The 20,625-nt window shown below is 41.4% G+C and overlaps 1 non-coding gene across 1 annotated transcript; it reads right to left on the bottom strand.

Moving 5' to 3' along the window:
- Window positions 1-18,857: 18,857 nt before the first annotated feature.
- Window positions 18,858-18,964, bottom strand: LOC145118335 (small nucleolar RNA R71). The gene has a single exon (XR_013713290.1). It is a non-coding gene; the product is annotated as a small nucleolar RNA R71 (small nucleolar RNA).
- Between the last annotated feature and the right edge of the window lie 1,661 nt (window positions 18,965-20,625).

Here is a 20,625-nt window from a genome sequence, read left to right as displayed (position 1 = left end):
ATTTATGTGCACATGTTTATTTGCTTTGGGGAAAGGGTTGAGGCAGGTCCTGCTGTGTGCAGTAGGCCAAGATACCCTGGGCGGAACGGGTAGACTGCAGGCCCGGGCCGGGCAAACCTAGTCAGGCCGAAGGCCCAACGAGCGGTCCGGATAGGCTGAAGGCCCCAATAAGGGCGGTCTAGACGTGCCGAGGGCTCGGAGAGCGGTCCAGATAGACTAAGGACCGGGATTCGGTCCAGTCAGACTGATGACTCATTATGCATGCTGTTTGCTTGTATGTTTATATGATATGGTTATATATGTATGGCGTTGGTATTTTGGGGGTAACTCACTAAGCCTTCGAGCTTACATTTATCGATTATTGTTTCAGGTACTTCTGATGATCGCGGGAAGGAGAAGGCATGATGGTACCGTTCCTCACACTTTATGATTTTATGTTTTGATTCCGGGATACTCTAACAATATACTATTTTGAAAACAAGTTTTGTAATAATCATGGGTTTTGAAATGTTTTAAAAAGTTTAAATTTGGCATGATTTTTATGGATGTTACAAGTTGGTATCAGAGCCTTGGTTTGAGTGAATTGGAGGAAACACTCGCGTGTCTCCAGTTTCAAACTGAGGACAAGATTTTAAAATGATTTTCTTAAAATGTTTTCAAAATAATAAAGGAGGATGCAAGTGTACGATCAGTCGGAGCTCGCGGATAGACCCCAAAATACCTTACGGATTATTTGATTGTGTGATATGTTAGAACAACATGCTAGTACTAGGCTAGGGATCTTCACGAATTGCATGATAGAATTTCCTAATTATATGATGCCTGATACCCTAGGGTTTTCCTTATATGAAATTGACATCATTACTGTATTTGCTTAGTGTATGCATCATGACCGTACATAATTAAGATCTTATAGCCTGAGAATGTTTGGTTTGGCCTTATTTCTTGTTCTTGTTTAATGAAGGGCTTAGGGTAGGATCAAGTATTCAAAAGTCTATAGGGTCCAACGTTATGTATGGTTAGCATACATGAGTGTTGCAGGGTTGGTGGAAGTTTCATGGGCGGGTTGTGAGAGGCCGGGAGGCCAGTTATGATATATTTAGCATTCCTCTAGGAGTGAGGATTGAGCGCTCGCTATGTTTATGTATATTGTTAGGGTGTTGTGGTGATACTTGAGACAAATATGGGTAGGTGTGGAAGGTAGTATGGGCCCGTACTACTGAAAGCACAAGACCCATACACATAGCAAGGAAGTCACAACCCCTGGGGTTAGTTGGGAGTTGGTTCCCTGTTGTTATATGGATTATCCGAGATCTCTCTGGTGTATTATCAGAATGGTGGTTACGAGATGTTTTGAGACTGGATCCTGATCTGGATCAGGAGCTGGCAGCCAGGATGGGCCAGCAGCCGTGACAGGGACTACTGGTCAGATGAGACCAGGGGATATGGATGCTAGGACTCGGGAGATCCTGCACGATGAGGGTGCTGCTCTTTTCGGGCATAGTTGCCGGAGATGTTTGGGTCTAACAAGACCGCCATGGTTGAGTATGTCGACGAGCGCTATGCAGCCTTTGCTGAGACGGCTGCCGTAGCAGCTACATCAGCTGCAATGACGGCAGGGGAAGGAGCTGGTCGAGCTTTCCAGTACCGAGACTAGTTACTGGGACATATTCTGATGAGCAGAGGGCTGCAGTTACTTGGGATCAGGGAGATGTTTTGTACTCATTACATTCCGCGGGTTAAGCGGGAGAGGCTAGCTATGTTCTGTACTCATTACATTCCGCGGGTTGAGCGGGAGAGGCTAGCATAGGAGTTTCTGGATTTGAGGCTTCGTGGGTTTTGCTCGAGGCCAGAATGCGAGACGCGGGTCCGGAAGGGAGTGATGATTATGTGCAGCTAGAGTTTTGCAGCTGGAAGTTGAATCGTTAATTGATGGAGTGGAATGTCGTTTTCTAGGGAAAAGATTGTTCCCTTTCAGTTTTCGAACTCGAATGAGTGAGCAGGCTTGTGACCCCAGGATCAGGTTGTATTCCAGCTCGGGGTCAGTTGGTCATAGGGATTGGCGACAGTAGTTCAGCGCTGGTGAGCGCGGGTGGGTTGATGTGAGATAAGTATTTTGTGAGGTCCGGTTTGCCTTGGATCTCTTGTATCAGGCGATAAGGATTCATTGTGCGATCTATTGCACTTTTGGGATTAGAGACTATGTCTTGGGAATAGTTTGTAGCCCGGATTAGGGCAGAGGTTGCTTCTGCTACTGCAGTTCAACTATGGGCGACTGAGCTGGTGTGTGACAACCCGAAATTTCTATTCTGTACAACATTTCAATTCAATAGAAGTCAGAACAGTTTCTGCTAACTTTCAAGCTTTTTGGAATAAGTTCGAGTCTTTTTAAGTTAGTACTTCAGGAGATACCAGGAAAGAGGATGCTCTAGGGTTTATTGTGCAACAATAAAGTCCCAAAGCTCCAAGAGTTTGGAGTTTACGGCCTAAACAAAGGTGTTTACGGTCGTAAACCCTAAATTGGGGGTATATATATGACACTTAGTCATTATTTACCATTTTTCACAAATTCAAGATCCAAACTCAATTCTCTCTCAAGTATCATCCAACAATTCTTCAAGATCTTCAACTTGTAAGTGTTTCTAGCCATATTAAGTTGATATATTGCTTAATCTAGTGATTTAACAGACTTCCATCCGTGAAATCATTCCAAAAGGTTAGATCTTCAAGTTTCACCAAGAACACCAAGAACACACACTAGTGTTCTTGGACTTTTAGCACCTTTTCAAGCCTCTATCTTGTAAGTACTTCTATCCTAGAGTATAATAAGGCTTGTTACACTTCTATACATCAAGAAAACACCAAGGAAACCAAGGATCAAAGGTGTTTACGGTCCAAGAACACCTTGGACCGTAAACCCTAAAAAGGGTGCCAAAGTGTGCCCTAGTCCCTTCTAATCCTTGGAAACTTGCATAGATCCCTTCCCTAATGAGTTAAGTACATGAAAACATCAAAAGACCATAAACCATTTGGGTTTACGGCCGTAAAACCAAAGGCAAATGGTCCAAGGACCGTAAACTCCATTTAGGAGTGAAATGGTGCCCTAATCACTTCCATAGGCTTATACTTCAAGTGGAAATGCTTCTAAGGACTTGTAGAGCTTCAAAACAACACATGGTCAAAGAAGCATGAGTTTACGGCCGTAAACTCATGGGTTTACGACCGTAAACTCAAAGAGTTATGGTCACAAAACCGTAAACTCATATAAAGGGTTCCCTTGAACCCTAAACTCAATAGCAATGTCCTACAACATTTAGATGCAATCCTTAGCACTTATAACACTTATATAAGGTGTTTTTCATGCCCCAGGATGTCTTAACTTTGTTAATTAGTTGTTTAAAGACTAATTGGATACATATATGTGTTATTATATGTTAACTAGGATCATTGTGTGTGTACAAGTCTTCACTTGACACCTAGCAATCCTATATCATCAGTTCATCCAAACCACTCACTACAGGTGAGTTCATACCCCTTAATTAACCTTTTAAATGTTTTTAAATTCTTTTATGGAGGAGGGAATACAAGTTGAATTATTATAGTTATTATATCAATCACATGTGATTAATAACTACCAAAGAAGTGGATTTCTTACTTTTCAAACTGTGTTACCAAACTGTTTTACTTCAAACTGTTTTACAAACTCCTTTTCATGTCAAATACTTTTACTTAAACTCTTTTAAACTTATATTCTGTTAAATGTGTATCTATATAGATATAGTTATATAAGTAGGATTGAAAGGACTTAGGACTGATAGCTCACCTTACTTCCTGTTCCTTGTTTGGTTGTGGACTTAGGGTATTAGGGTTATCTGTCCGAAGGTCGTTTGAATCCTAGTTATATATTATGTATATGTATATAGATACAAAGGTTCCTTCTTTCATTCAGCTCCATACCTTTGGGTAGCAAGGGTATACATACATGTTCATACATTACTAGTAAGCTACTATAGGAGTAGTTTAGGAAGATACTAATACTATTATTAGAACAATGAAACATACAAAGAGTCAGTTCATACATGAAACAATACCATACAGAGTAGATAACAAACAATACCATACATAGAAAGAGATAACAAACAATACCATACAGAGAAAGAGATAACAAACAATACCATACAGAGTAGATAACTAACAATACCATACAGAGAAAGAGATAACAAACAATACCATACAGAGAAAGAGATAACAAACAATACCATACAGAGAAAGAGATAACAAACAATACCATACAGAGAAAGAGATAACAAACAATACCATACAGAGAGAACATACAGGCTAGACAGAGGTAGAACATACAATACAGCTAGCACATTCATTACATATACATTATTACAGTTATGTGAGCCACCTAACGGGGCATGGCACTACCTGCCATGACCGTTTTTGTATCCAGAATCTCCTTAAATGGGGAGCGTATGAGTTTGTGTATAGATGTATACTGGATTGACTATCCTACACCTTGCTGCTCGCTACAGTGGGACTTGCAAGTCTACGGGTGCCAAACTTCATTTCTTACGACGTCTTACATCGTCGTTTTTCTATTGAGTCGGTAGCAGGATACAGGCCGATCACATGGTACTTTAAATAAAAATTGGTTTAAAGTAGTTAGTACAGCAGTAGTTACTTAATACAACACTACAGTACTATATCATTTTCCCATTACATTTACTTTGTGATATTCACACAATAAACAATAATGTAAAAACTATATTTTTGGTCAATTATAGTCGGATTTGGGAAAATACACACTCTTACAGGAGACACACACAGACACAGATACTAGATGCCTTGGTAGAAGGCTACTTTTAGTAGGAAACATAGGGTTTTCTAGGAGAGTTCAAACAATTACAAACTTTTACAAACATATACAATTACAAACTTACAAAACACTTTCATACAACTACAAACACTAATATACTTATGATCTCACCAGCTTTAAAGCTGATAAACTCTTTCAAAATAACTTGTATTCTCAGGTCGCCAGTAGACAGGTACCGGAGCCAGGTTTTTGCGAAGATGGAGCTCGTTCAGGACTCATCTTTATTTTGATGCATATTATTTTTGGTGTTTATATAACTTGACAGAACACACTTGTATGAAATTATATTATTAATGCAATGGATGATGTTGTTACTTGTTTACTACTTTGCATTGTTGTGATACTGTACATGACGTCCTCCACCCCCGAACGATTCCGCCGTTCCGGTTTTGGGGTGTGACAGATTGGTATCAGAGCTTTGTTTATAGTGAATCGAGTGTATCAACCCATAAAAGATATACGAACTATAAACACAGCGGGATTAAAATACTCTGATAAAGAGTTTATACTTTTAAATAATAAAATATTTAACCAAGTATACATACCTGCATTCATACTAAAATCAGTGTCACTAGGACAGAACAAAAGTATTACGATTGTTGGACAGCACAAGTAGACTTAGAGACATATGGTCAACCCTGGGAAGATGTAGCCTGATCAACTACATTATCCGAGGAGTGATTAGCATGTGCCTAAGTGTGTTTGTGAGGTTGAACAAGTCTAAAAACTTACCAACACTTCTACAACAAGAACAGTAGAACAGAACATAAACTTAAAATACTATAGGAGTATTTTGTGTTACTATTAATTACTTACCTGAGAACTAAAGGTCTTTATTAAGTATGTCAATAGTTGCGGAGTGGATACGCTAAGGTTATATGTGTCTAGGATATCATAGACTTAGAATCTGTGATCTTTGCTTTACTTCCTGTTCCTTGTTTGGTTGTGGGCTTAGAGTTAGGATCACTTATTCGAAGGTCTATCCTGTCTAGGTTACCTATGACTGGTATGCACTACGCAAATGTTGGAGTAACTGATAAAGATCATCTTATAATTATCTAGTTAGTTCGTCTATTGATTATTTCCTTATCCCTTTTCTCGCATAGATATAATGGCTGGATTCCATTTTCCCGGAGACCCGTACTATCCCAACAACGGCAATGCTGGATGGCTTGGAGAAGAGCCAGAAGATGATCACCCAATCCCTTTGGATGATCACGAAGCTGAAGGCTTTTCTGATGGTTCTGACTCGGAGCCAGAAGTCAACAACCAACCCCCAGCTGTCCAAAACCCAAACCCTCGTCCAACATTTCAAGGGCCCACACCTCTGTGGGCCACAAACTTGAATAGGTGGAGTCAGGAACAGGGGCAGCCCATGCCCTACCATGGAGACAGAAGCTTCTACAACCTCACTGAAGGAGGTTCAGCTGACAGGGTCCTACCCTTAATGGTCCGTAGGATTGCTCGGAACACTGAGCAAGGTCGAGCAGCTATTGACCGAGTAGTGGAGATTGACGCCAACTCTGGCGTTAACACAGTCCACATTCGCCAACTAGAGTCTGCTCATGAAAGGACTTAGGTCCGCAATGCAGTTCTACAGGGGGAACTTGCTGAAACCCAAGCTCAAGTCAGGGAACTTCGAGCTCATCAAGCAAGATATGATAGGCGCATGAGAGACATAGAACGCCTTCTGTCGGATTCAAGAACTCACTCTAGTAGTTCTCGTCGCCGATAGAGTCTTATCGACTTCTCTTTTGGATATAACCTAGTTTGTGTAAAAACTCTAGTCTAATTTCCTATCTTTGTAAATCTTAGACCCGTTAGGTCGTAGTCTGTCAAAATTTTCCATCTTGGTTGATGTAAGACCTACTTCTAGGTCATTTTTCCCGAACTCATTACATCTGTAATCCCAGTATAATTGACAGATATCTAATCTTATGGAAATCAATATCCAATTGCTATCATCTGTTAGTACTAGATCTTCATTCAATCATACTATTCAATCGTGCTATTCACTTGTGCTGTTGGGATATGGAGAGTTAGTCCATGAGTCATTCTTATCTACTTCATATTAAATTCTTATCAATATCTTCATCTTTCTAAACTTATAGTTAAAAGATGCCCCCACGTAAATCAACAAGACGCGATCCTCCCGCACCGACACCACCTGCTCCTCAATTCGACACGGCAGCCCTGAATGCTGCTGTAGCTGCGGCTGTGGCTACGACCATGGCATAATATCATTCTTCAGGTTCCACTGGAGGAGGAACCCCTTTCCTATCTACTCATGGTGAAATCCCGCTGCGCTTGAGAGAGTGCTTCTATAAGGACTTCACCAACTGCAAGCCCAAGTCTTTCAGAGGGACTGGCGGAGTCATTGCCCTCTCGCAATGGTTCGAGAAAACCGAATCGGTTTTTGAGATCTGCTCCTGCCCAGAAGGGAGCAAGGTCAAGTTCGTTGCTTGCACCTTCGAAGACAAAGCCCTGACATGGTGGAATATCCATGTCAAGTCACTATCTCTAATAGTGGCTAATGCTATGGGATGGGAAACTCTGAGAGATCTAATGATTGAAGAGTACTGCCCGAGGGGCGAGATCCAAAAGCTGGAGGAGGAACTGTGGAGCCTCACCATGAAGGGCTCCGACGTAGTCTCTTATACTGCCAGGTTCTGTGAACTGGTGGCCCTCTGTCCCAACATGGTTCATACTGAGGGAAAGAAAATCGAGAGATATATATGGGGGCTGATGCCACCATACCAGGGAAATGTTTTGGCATCACACACCACTACATTTGATAGTGCCAAGCGATTGGCACAGCGGCTCATAGACCATGGGGTTCGTACCCCGACCGCAACAACAACCCTGACCATCTCAGAACCCGCCAGAACCGCTGATTCCAAGCGGAAGTTTTGGGATGACAAGAAAAAGAAGAAGGCTGCCAAAAAGCAGCAGATCGTGGCAGTACATGCTGCAATAGCACCTGCCGCTGCTGCTCCAGTAAGGCAATACGCCGAAAGTTTGCCCAAGTGCAACAAGTGCAACTTCCACCACACAGGAGCCTGCCGGGAAATGCAGTGCTCGAACTGCAACAGGAAGGGGAACACCGCCCGTTTCTGTAAAGCTCCGGCGAGACCACTCAACCAAGTCCCCGGCGCTGGTGTGGGCCAGGCTTGCTATAATTATGGCGACGTGGGCCACTACAAGAGGGACTGCCCAAAGGCAGGGAATTCTAGTAGAGTTGGAAGAGTTCTGGCCATAGGCCATGAGGAAGCGGTTGCCGACCCCACAATGGTCACTGGTACGTTTCTCCTCGATAACTCATATGCATGTATACTATTTGATAGTGGAGCGGAGAGGAGCTTCGTGAACCAAAGATTTGCTCATTTACTTAAGCAAAAATCACGAGCACTCAAAGAACCGTTCACTGTAGAAATGGCTAATGGAAAGATAGAGAGCACTACCAGTATATTTATAGGGTGTACCCTAACTTTAGATAGCCATTCATTTTCGATCGATCTCATGCCGGTATCTATTAAAAGTTTCGACGTCATCATCGGCATGGATTGGTTGAGTCTTCATCGTGCCGACATCATGTGTTATGAAAAGGCTGTCCGCCTTAATCTGTCGTCTGGCGAAACTCTAGTAGTATATGGCGACAAACCCGGCACGAACCTCCGTATCATCTCGAGCATTCAAGCTCAGAAATTCTTGCGAAAGGAATGTCGCGCATTCCTTGCTCATGTGGTCGATGTGAGCCAAGAAACGAAAGACATTCAGAACATTCCAGTGGTACGCAACTTTCCCGACATCTTTCCAGAAGAACTCCCAGGATTACCTCCGCAACGACAAGTCGAGTTCAGAATCGACTTAGTTCCAGGGGCTACCCCCGTAGCCAAATCGCCCTATCGTCTAGCACCTACAGAGATGCAAGAACTGTCATGTCAACTTAACGAACTGCTCAGCAAGGGCTTTATAAGACCAAGCTTCTCACCTTGGGGAGCTCCAGTCTTGTTCGTCAAGAAGAAAGACGGATCGTTTCGTATGTGCATCGACTACAGGGAGCTCAACAAACTGACCGTCAAAAATCGTTATCCCTTGCCTCGTATCGACGATTTATTTGACCAACTTCAAGGGGCAAATTTCTTTTCAAAAATCGACTTAAGATCCGGATATCACCAACTACGAGTGCTAGGGGAGGATGTTCCGAAGACAGCCTTCCGAACTCGTTATGGGCACTACGAATTCGTAGTGATGCCGTTCGGATTAACAAACGTGCCCGCAGTATTCATGGACTTAATGAATAGGGTGTGTCATCCTTACTTGGATCAGTTCGTCATCGTCTTCATCGATGGCATACTTATCTACTCTCGTAGTAAGGAGGAACATAGGCAACATCTGCGATTAGTCTTAGAAACCCTTCGTTCGGAGAAGCTCTATGTGAAGTTCTCGAAATGCGAATTTTGGATCCGACGAGTTGAATTATTAGGGCACGTGGTTAGCGAAGAGGGAATACACGTGGACCCTTCCAAAATTAAAGCCATTGAGAGCTGGTCAACACCGAAGACGCCTATAGAAATTCGTCAATTTCTAGGCCTCGCTGGCTACTATCGCAGGTTCATTCAGAACTTCTCCCGCATTGCGAAACCTCTTACAACACTGACCCAGAAAGGCGTGGCCTTTGACTGGAAAGAGAAGCAGGAGAGAGCGTTCCAAACGCTCAAGCGAGCCTTGTGCACCGCACCAATACTATCCCTCCCCGAAGGGATAGAAGACTTCGTCGTCTATTGCGATGCGTCAAATCAAGGACTCGGATGTGTTCTGATGCAGCGAGGTAAGGTCATTGCCTATGCCTCGAGACAGATGAAGACACACGAGGTCAACTACACTACCCACGATCTGGAACTAGGAGCAGTTGTGTTTGCTCTGAAGATCTGGAGACACTACCTGTATGGTACAAAAAGCATAATCTTTACAGATCACAAAAGCCTACAACATATATTCGACCAGAAGGAGATCAACATGAGACAACGACGGTGGGTCGAGCTACTTAGTGATTACGAATGCGAAATTCGTTATCATCCGGGTAAAGCCAATGTAGTAGCCGATGCCCTAAGTCGGAAAGAATATTCTGGTCGTAGAGTCAAGTCATTGACTATGACTATCCATTCACACTTGTCTACACAAATTAAGGAGGCTCAGCTCGACGCTTTGAAACCTAAAAATGTGGCAGGTGAATCCCTGAGAGGAATGGATAAGAACTTGGAGGTTAAGGGTGGCGGAGCTTATTTTCTCATGGATCGGATCTGGACCCCGAAACTTAGTGGTTTCAGAGACTTGGTCATGAACGAGGCGCACAACACTCGTTATTCCGTCCACCCAGGTTCAGATAAGATGTATCTGGATCTTAAAAAGTTATACTGGTGGCCTAACATGAAAGCAGAGATTGCTACCTTCGTAAGTAAATGCCTTACTTGCGCCAAGGTCAAGGTCGAATACCAGAAACCCTCCGGTCTACTACAACAGCCAGAGATACCGGAATGGAAGTAGGAGCGGATCACTATGGATTTCATAACCAAGTTGCCTAAGACAACGGGTGGAATTGATACCATATGGGTCATCGTCGACAGATTGACCAAGTCCGCATACTTCCTGCCTATCAAAGAAACAGACAAGATGGAGAAGCTTACAAGAACTTACATTAGGGAGATCGTACGACTGCATGGTGTTCCGATATCCATTATCTCGGACAGAGATAGTAGATTCACTTCGAGGTTCTGGCAGTCGTTACAAAGTTCCCTAGGAACTATGATGGACATGAGTACAACCTACCATCCCCAGACAGACGGGCAAAGTGAGAGGACTATCCAAACCTTGGAAGATATGCTGCGAGCCTATGTGATCGACTTTGGGAAAGCATGGGATACTCATTTACCCCTTGTCGAATTTTTCTACAACAACAGTTATCACACAAGCATAAAGGCTGCTCCATTCGAGGCCCTCTATGGCCGCAAGTGCAGATCCCCTATGTGCTGGGCTGAGGTGGGTGATACCCAGTTAGCTAAAGGACGAGTTCCTGAAAGCACTCTCACAGGTCCGGAGATCATTCGGGAAACGACAGAGAAGATCGTTCAAATTCGTGAACGATTGAAAGCCTCTAGAGACCGACAGAAAAGCTACGCTGATAAACGAAGGAAACCGTTGGAATTCTAGGTGAGCGACCGTGTTCTATTGAAGGTCTCACCCTGGAAGGGCTTGATACGCTTCGGAAAGTGTGGAAAGCTAAATCCAAGGTACATAGGGCCTTTTGAGATTCTCGCAAGAATCGGCCCTGTAGCTTACAAACTTAACTTACCGCGCGAGCTCAGTAACGTACATTCTACTTTCCACATCTCGAACTTGAAAAAGTGACTGTCCGACGAGACTCTTGTAATCCCACTCGACTAGATCGAGATCAACGAGAGCCTCAACTTCGTGGAAGAACCAGTAGAGATCATGGACCGGGAGGTCAAGCAAACGAAGCAAAGCCGTATCCCAATAGTGAAGGTTCGCTGGAACGCCAAGCGAGGACCTAAATTCACTTGGGAGCGAGAGGATCAGATGAAACTGAAATATCCTCTTCTTTTTTACTTAGTTATTTGTAACTACTTATTTGCTTAAGCTCTAATTTCGGGACGAAATTCCTTCTAAGGGGGGGATGATGTGACAACCTGAAATTTCTATTCTGTACAACATTTCAATTCAATAGAAGTCAGAACAGTTTCTGCTAACTTTCAAGCTTTTTGGAATAAGTTCGAGTCTTTTTAAGTTAGTACTTCAGGAGATACCAGGAAAGAGGATGCTCTAGGGTTTATTGTGCAACAATAAAGTCCCAAAGCTCCAAGAGTTTGGAGTTTACGGCCTAAACAAAGGTGTTTACGGCCGTAAACCCTAAATTGGGGGTATATATATGACACTTAGTCATTATTTACCATTTTTCACAAATTCAAGATCCAAACTCAATTCTCTCTCAAGTATCATCCAACAATTCTTCAAGATCTTCAACTTGTAAGTGTTTCTAGCCCTATTAAGTTGATATATTGCTTAATCTAGTGATTTAACAGACTTCCATCAGTGAAATCATTCCAAAAGGTTAGATCTTCAAGTTTTACCAAGAACACCAAGAACACACACTAGTGTTCTTGGACTTTTAGCACCTTTTCAAGCCTCTATCTTGTAAGTACTTCTATCCTAGAGTATAATAAGGCTTGTTACACTTCTATACATCAAGAAAACACCAAGGAAACCAAGGATCAAAGGTGTTTACGGTCCAAGAACACCTTGGACCGTAAACCCTAAAAAGGGTGCCAAAGTGTGCCCTAGTCCCTTCTAAGCCTTGGAAACTTGCATAGATCCCTTCCCTAATGAGTTAAGTACATGAAAACATCAAAAGACCATAAACCATTTGGGTTTACGGCCGTAAACCCAAAGGCAAATGGTCCAAGGACCATAAACTCCATTTAGGAGTGAAATGGTGCCCTAATCACTTCCATAGGCTTATACTTCAAGTGGAAATGCTTCTAAGGACTTGTAGAGCTTCAAAACCACACATGGTCAAAGAAGCATGAGTTTACGGCCGTAAACTCATGGGTTTACGACCGTAAACTCAAAGAGTTATGGTCACAAAACCGTAAACTCATATAAAGGGTTCCCTTGAACCCTAAACTCAATAGCAATGTCCTACAACATTTAGATGCAATCCTTAGCACTTATAACACTTATATAAGGTGTTTTTCATGCCCTAGGATGTCTTAACTTTGTTAATTAGTTGTTTAAAGACTAATTGGATACATACATGTGTTATTATATGTTAACTAGGATCATTGTGTGTGTACAAGTCTTCACTTGACACCTAGCAATCCTATATCATCAGTTCATCCAAACCACTCACTACAGGTGAGTTCATACCCCTTAATTAACCTTTTAAATGTTTTTAAATTCTTTTATGGGGGGGGGGGGGGAATACAAGTTGAATTATTATAGTTATTATATCAATCACATGTGATTAATAACTACCAAAGAAGTGGATTTCTTACTTTTCAAACTGTGTTACCAAACTGTTTTACTTCAAACTGTTTTAAAAAATCCTTTTCATGTCAAATACTTTTACTTAAACTCTTTTAAACTTATATTCTGTTAAATGTGTATCTATATAGATATAGTTATATAAGTAGGATTGAAAGGACTTAGGACTGATAGCTCACCTTACTTCCTGTTCCTTGTTTGGTTGTGGACTTAGGGTATTAGGGTTATCTGTCCGAAGGTCGTTTGAATCCTAGTTATATATTATGTATATGTATATAGATACAAAGGTTCCTTCTTTCATTCAGCTCCATACCTTTGGGTAGCAAGGGTATACATACATGTTCATACATTACTAGTAAGCTACTATAGGAGTAGTTTAGGAAGATACTAATACTATTATTAGAACAATGAAACATACAAAGAGTCAGTTCATACATGAAACAATACCATACAGAGTAGATAACAAACAATACCATACATAGAAAGAGATAACAAACAATACCATACAGAGAAAGAGATAACAAACAATACCATACAGAGTAGATAACTAACAATACCATACAGAGAAAGAGATAACAAACAATACCATACAGAGAAAGAGATAACAAACAATACCATACAGAGAGAACATACAGGCTAGACAGAGGTAGAACATACAATACAACTAGCACATTCATTACATATACATTATTACAGTTATGTGAGCCACCTAACGGGGCATGGCACTACCTGCCATGACCGTTTTTGTGTCCAGAATCTCCTTAAATGGGGAGCGTATGAGTTTGTGTATAGATGTATACTGGATTGACTATCCTACACCTTGCTGCTCGCTACAGTGGGACTTGCAAGTCTACGGGTGCCAAACGTCATTTCTTACGACGTCTTACATCGTCGTTTTTCTATTGATTCGGTAGCAGGATACAGGCCGATCACATGGTACTTTAAATAAAAATTGGTTTAAAGTAGTTAGTACAACAGTAGTTACTTAATACAACACTACAGTACTATATCATTTTCCCATTACATTTACTTTGTGATATTCACACAATAAACAATAATGTAAAAACTATATTTTTGGTCATTATAGTCGGATTTGGGAAAATACACACTCTTACAAGACACACACACACACACAGATACTAGATGCCTTGGTAGAAGGCTACTTTTAGTAGGAAACATAGGGTTTTCTAGGAGAGTTCAAACAATTACAAACTTTTACAAACATATACAATTACAAACTTACAAAACACTTTCATACAACTACAAACACTAATATACTTATGATCTCACCAGCTTTAAAGCTGATAAACTCTTTCAAAATAACTTGTATTCTTAGGTCGCCAGTAGACAGGTACCGGAGCCAGGTTTTTGCGAAGATGGAGCTCGTTCAGGACTCATCTTTATTTTGATGTATATTATTTTTGGTGTCTATATAACTTGACATAACACACTTGTATGAAATTATATTGTTAATGAAATGGATGATGTTGTTACTTGTTTACTACTTTGCATTGTTGTGATACTGTACATGACGTCCTCCACCCCCGAACGATTCCGCCGTTCCGGTTTTGGGGTGTGACATGGTGAGTGAGATAGGGTGCGAGACCCTGAATGATATGATTTGTAGAGCCCGAGAGCGGGAGATTTGTTTGGAGCACCCTGGGAAGATGGGTAGTATGTGGGAGGTCTGCGGACAGGGCCCCACAGGATGGTTATTCAACATTGTCGGCATTCAGTGGTTTAGTAACTATAACTGATTGGCGGATGAAAGCAACAAGGGAAGTAGCTCGTTGCTGAGGTATTGGTTGGAGCACCCATCTTTTGGTCTTTAAGATTATGGTGGGATCATTCAAGCATTAGGGACTGTCGGTTTCACTAGGATTCAGGAAGTGTTCATCTAGCTCTTAGAAGTGTGTGAACATTTGGGATTGGCTAGTAATGGAGCACTAGTTGGAAAGAGTTGGTTGTCATCGGATCGATCGTTGGGAAGTGAGAAGGATTGGGAATCATCCAATTTTCATGTATTGTGAAGGCTTAGTCGAATCTAAGTGGGGGAGATTTACCCCGGGATGCAAAAGCGGGATCGGTTTTGAAACGGGGATAAGTTTCACATCCCGTCAAGGAGAAAGGAGGCCCAAGTGGCTGTTTGGTTGAGGGTTGTGTTTGTTGGGGGTTCGGTAAAAATCCCCAGCATGTGAAACGCGTCTTCTTGGTGCTTGATAACAGAATTTGGGGAACCAAGTTGGGGTTCTAGTCATGAATTGAGTTCAGTTCGGGTGTTCGGCCGAGTGTGTGCTCGACTCTGAGGGTTTTTGGATTGATAGATTGAGGGCTTTGTTAGCTACCAAGGCTTGACAGTACATTCAACACGGGTGTGGGGGTTATATAGCGTATGTGGTAGATACACGGGTCAAGGATCACACCACGGCTTCCCGAGAGGGTGGGCTATCAACATGAGGTCTAGAGTTAGGCCGAGATTATAGTCCATGGATTGGATCAGGAGTTCGAAACCCCAAGTGGGGGAGAAGTGGCTATATGGGAGAGGGCACCAGGATGGGTCCAGGTTTATGCTCAACAGGCTTAGAGCGGTCCGGATAGATTGAAGGCCAGCGGGGCGTACCAGTCAGGCCGAAGGCTCGGAGAACGGTCCAGACAGGCTGAAGGCCCGGAGAGGCAGTCCAGACATGCTGAAGGTTCTGAGAGTGGTCCAGATAGACTGAAGGCTCGGTGAGGCGGTCCAGTCATGCCGAAGACTCTGTATGTGATCCGTTAGATCTAGCGGTCAGATAGTGAGGGAAGTGTTGTGAGACTGCGGGAGGACTCGTAGCATTCACGAATTGTTTCAGAAGATTAGGCCAGGTGGGCCAGTTCGCAAGATTGTGGGTAGACCACAACATATATAATTGGAATCAGGAAACGATAGGTCGTTGGAGACCGGACATGATGTAAGACTACAGTATTCTGGTAGCGTTCACTTTTAGTATTTGGTTCGATGGCGACAAATTGTCAGGTCATTGTGGTCGGATGGACCGGAAGGATTGATGGAGCCATGAGTGGCGATATAGCTAGGGTAGTTATTTCTAGCCAAAGTTTCTTTTGGAGTCGCGTGGGACAACTGTGAGATTACTCTTGGCTCAACAACCGGACAGGACTTCGATATTCCAGATAGGTTGGGACCAGGGAGGTCTCAGGGGACTACGGAAGCAACCAGAAGGCAACCTACTATTTCAGACAGTTTCTGTGATTAGGGCGATACTGATGAATTGGGTTTTCAGGTGTATGAGAAGTATCTGGATGTTGGAACCCCCAGTTATTAGAAGTTGAATAGTTATATGGGAGAATAACGGACTGGGTTCAACAACAATGAATTGGTATGAGTGGTCTGTCAGGGAGCCAGACCATCTCAAGGCTTCAAGTTTCATATAGAGTAGATTGGGTTTCAGCATGGGGCTGTGGATTCGTCTTCTTCGAAGTGGAAAGTTATTTTGGGATCAGTTCCCTTAGGAAGGTAATGGTATGTTCAAGGTTATGGTTATATCCCTCGGGCTGTCGAGCATTGATATTGCTATATTTATACGTATTTTTAGGCAATATTTAAGTACATTTATATATATATATATATATATATATATATATATATATATATATATATATATATATATATATATATATATATAATATCGGTTTTTTTCCATAGAATAATGGTACTTATAAGGTTAAATTATATTTTGCAGCCAAAAAGAAGACATTTTGAAGAAAAGGACTAAAACCGTTAAAGAATGGAACTTTGGAGGTTAAAGGATTGAAGGACAGGAAAATCAGAAAAAGGCGTACTCACGAGGTGAGAATTAGAAGATTCACGAGGTCAGTATGGCCTTCTAGAAGATAAACATCGCGGATCAGGAATCCGTGTTGTATATGGATACTTACGGATTCACGAGGTGAACTTTGAATATTCACGAGGTGAATCGGAAAAAATTCAATACTATATATATCCTTGATCCCTACGACTTTAAGGAGGTTGGCTGGCTTAGAAAGGTTCCAGAAGTCGAAAATCAGAGAGAAAGAAGGCCTGGAAGTTGGTTCTAACACCAAGGAAGAAGAAGTTCATAAATTGATTCATAGTTTGGTACCTTTAAACATGATTTTAATTATGAATTGTGTTTGCTTATTTGCTAGGATGTCCAGCTAAATCTAGCTGCTTCTGTTAGCTAGATGAAGCTGAAACTCATGGTTTTATTTAATTAAACTATACTTTGCTTGTTGGTTATGTCTTGTGTTGATTGGTTTACCTAGCATGCTTGGCTTGTTAATTTAATTGCTTAAACTTCTTATTCTGTGTAGTTAATGACCATTATTCTGCATGAATTTGAACACCTAGTAATTTAGTGAGCATTAGATTATTAGAGCTAAGATCGAACCAATCTTAGTTGAGAACTTGAATTAATAAATTAGGTTGTGCTAGAGAACTCATATTATGACCATAATTGTGTTTATCAAATCAATCTTACATAGCTCCAATCCATTAAATAATTGATTCTGTGTTAGCTATTGTATGACTATACATAGATCTACATGAATTAGTTAATATTAGTAAATTTAGACCTAAATTGCTAATCCTATTTTAATTGGTAACCAACAGTAATTGTCATGACTAATTTATAAACCATTGAGTGAAAGCGGATTCGAACTAACAGAAGTGTTTTGTTTATTGATTGAATTGTGTTAAGAATTAAGTTCATCTAAACTTGCAAAATTAGATAAAACCCCTTCTTTTGTTAATAATTAGGTTAATTTAGTAGTAGATAAATTAATTAGACAATACCGTTCCCTGTGATCGACACCCGACTTACCCTACTATTATATAATTTTGACTAGGTACACTGCCTAGGTGCAATTTAGTTAGTTAAGGTAGTTAGGTTATAAATATTAAAATTAGGTGTAGCTAAATGCACGCATCAAGTTTTTGGCGTTGTTGCCGGGGAACGACTTAGTTAACTACTGATTTATTTTGCTTTAAATTAATCGATCCTTTTTGTGGGGTAAAACCTGAAAAAAAGTTATTTTTCAGTTTCTTTTTTTTCTTTCTAGCATTACAGAACTCACGACGTGAGCTTTATAGGTTCACGACGTGAATCCTGTGATTCCTAGTTTTCTTTGTTTTTTAGTTTTCTTTTCTATTTTAGTTCAGTTTTACGTTTTTATTTTGTGTATTTTGCAGGGGTACATGACCAGAGGGTCCAATACACCTTTGGTGCCACCTCTTGAAGATCCAGAGTCTGCCCTTCGCAAAAAGAAAGATAAGAACGTGAAAGAAGATCAAACACCAAAGAAGACACCCTTACAAGAACTCAAGTTAGTGTTCTCAAAGAAGTCAGGGAAGAAAACGGGAGAATCTAGCTCATCTACAAAGGACAAGAGCAAGGTTGCAAGTTTAGATCAAATACTTATCCCAAACGACTCTGATTACGAGTCCAAGAACGAGTTTGGACTATATACGAGCGAACCCGAAGACAAGCCAAGCAACAAAATGGCGAACATTGAAGAAATGACAATGGGAGCTTACAAGAAGGGTATTTGAGAAGATATTGGTCTGGGATTAGTACAACCCGCGATTCCTGCCACTGCCACATTCGAGTTGAAGGGCCACATCATTAATGCACTAAAGGATATTCCGTTTTATGGAAAGGATCGTGAGGATGCTTTCAAACATCTAGATGAGGTCAACGACATTGCTGACTATTTCAATGTCCCAAATATCAATAGAGATAATGTCTTGTTGAGGATGCTACCAGTTACTTTCAAAGGAGCTGCAAAAGACTGGTTGAAGGCATTCCCACCTGGTACGATCACTACTTGGGCTCAAATGCGTGAGCAGTTTCTAGACCAATTTTGCCCACCATCCAAGATAGCAAAACTCAAGAAGGCAATAACCAACTTTGAGCAACAGCCGGGGGAGTCAATATATGAGGCATGGGAGCGTTACAAATGATTGTTAAGGAATTGTCCTCAACATGACCTTAATATTCAGCAAGAGGTGTCTATCTTCTATGATGGGGTAAATGTCATGACTAGACAACTCCTTGATTCGCAAGGTCCTCTCACGAAGAAGAATCCTAATCAAATCAATGTGCTAATTGAAGAATTCACAAAACACTCTCGTGAGTACCAAAACCCAAGACAAGATGGAACAAAAGGCAGTGGGGGTGCACAATCTGAAGAAATGGCTGCTATGATGGCGATGTTGAATAATATGGACCGGAGATTGACCCAAATGGACCAATCAATTCATGCAATAAGAGTTGGATGTGAAAGGTGTAATGGTCCACACTTGACCAAGGATTGCAACTTAGACGATAACGGATACAAAAAAGCTCAAGTTTGCTACTCGAGTGGGGATAAGTATGATGAGGACTGGAGAAAACCAAAGAAAGAGTGGCTGCCATATGATGAATACAAGAGGCAAAAGGAAGAGAAATATAAGCAAACATGCGGAGGCTCCTACCAAAAAGAGCAACCACCAGCCGAGAAGAAAGTAGACTTGGAAAACATTTTGACCAAATTTATGGAAGCTTCCGAGAAAAGGATGATGATACCGACGCAGTGCTAAAGGAACACATGAAAATGATGAAAGAACAACAAACAATGATGATTGACCAGTAAGCTTCATTAAGAAATCATCAAGCATCGATCCATAATCTCGAAGTCCAAATTGGTCAACTAACTACTTTGGTGAGAAACAAATTATCCTCACAATTTCCCGAAAAGAATGCTCAATCCCATGCAATGACAATTGATACTGAAGAAGAGGCCATCTCTGAGTTTCTAGAAACGTTAGTAGTGGAGCAAAAGTAACCCGAACCAGAACCGGAGAAGTTAAAGATCGAAAATCAAAATTCTGCTGAATTAGTGAGCTCACGACGTGAGCCATCTATGCTCACGTCGTGGGCATGGTCTGAACAAAAAACTTCAAAATCCATTACGGCTTATCGTCCGCCTTTACCGTTTCCTTCCCGAGCTGATCTTAGTCCACTGGAAAGAGAGCATTTGGAGTTTATTAAGCATGTGAGGGGTATCCCGATTAATACTCCTTTTGTCGAGTCGTTATCCAAAATTCCCGAATATGAAATTTTTTTACAAGACTTGTTAGACACTCGTCAACAACTAAAGAAGAATTCTAAGGTGATTCTAAGTGAGAAAAGCTCAAAAGCTGTATTGGGAGAGATACCTAAGAAGATGGGGGATCCTGGACGCCTCACTCTTCCATGTGAGTTTGGGAATAATATGAAGATTTATGCTTTAGTCGATTCTGGGGCTAGCATAAATTTGATGCCTTATTCATTTTATCAGAAGTTGGATATTCAGAAGTTGAAGGCTACAAAAATGATTATTCACATGGCAAATCGTTCAGTGACACAACCCCGGGGCATTGTGGAAGATATTCTCGTAAAAATTGGGAAATTCGTTTTTCCAATAGACTTTGTGGTTTTGGATATGAACGATGATCCTGATGTTCCGATTATTCTTGGTCGCCCGTTACTTAATACTGCTGGAGCCTTGGTTGATATACGTGAATCCCAGCTCACCTTGAGAGTTGGAGATGAGAAGGAAATTTTTGGAATAGAAGATGGTTTCAAGAGGATTGGTGTTCAAGAAGAGGTTTTCAGTATTGATGAAGAAAG

Source organism: Lactuca virosa, chromosome 5 (assembly GCF_052849685.1).
Source record: "Lactuca virosa cultivar CGN04683 chromosome 5, Lactuca_virosa_CGN04683_v6, whole genome shotgun sequence".
In the NCBI taxonomy this organism is placed as follows: Eukaryota; Viridiplantae; Streptophyta; class Magnoliopsida; order Asterales; family Asteraceae; genus Lactuca; species Lactuca virosa.
Note: the sequence above shows the minus strand (reverse complement) of the source record. Positions and strands in the feature narration are given on the sequence as shown.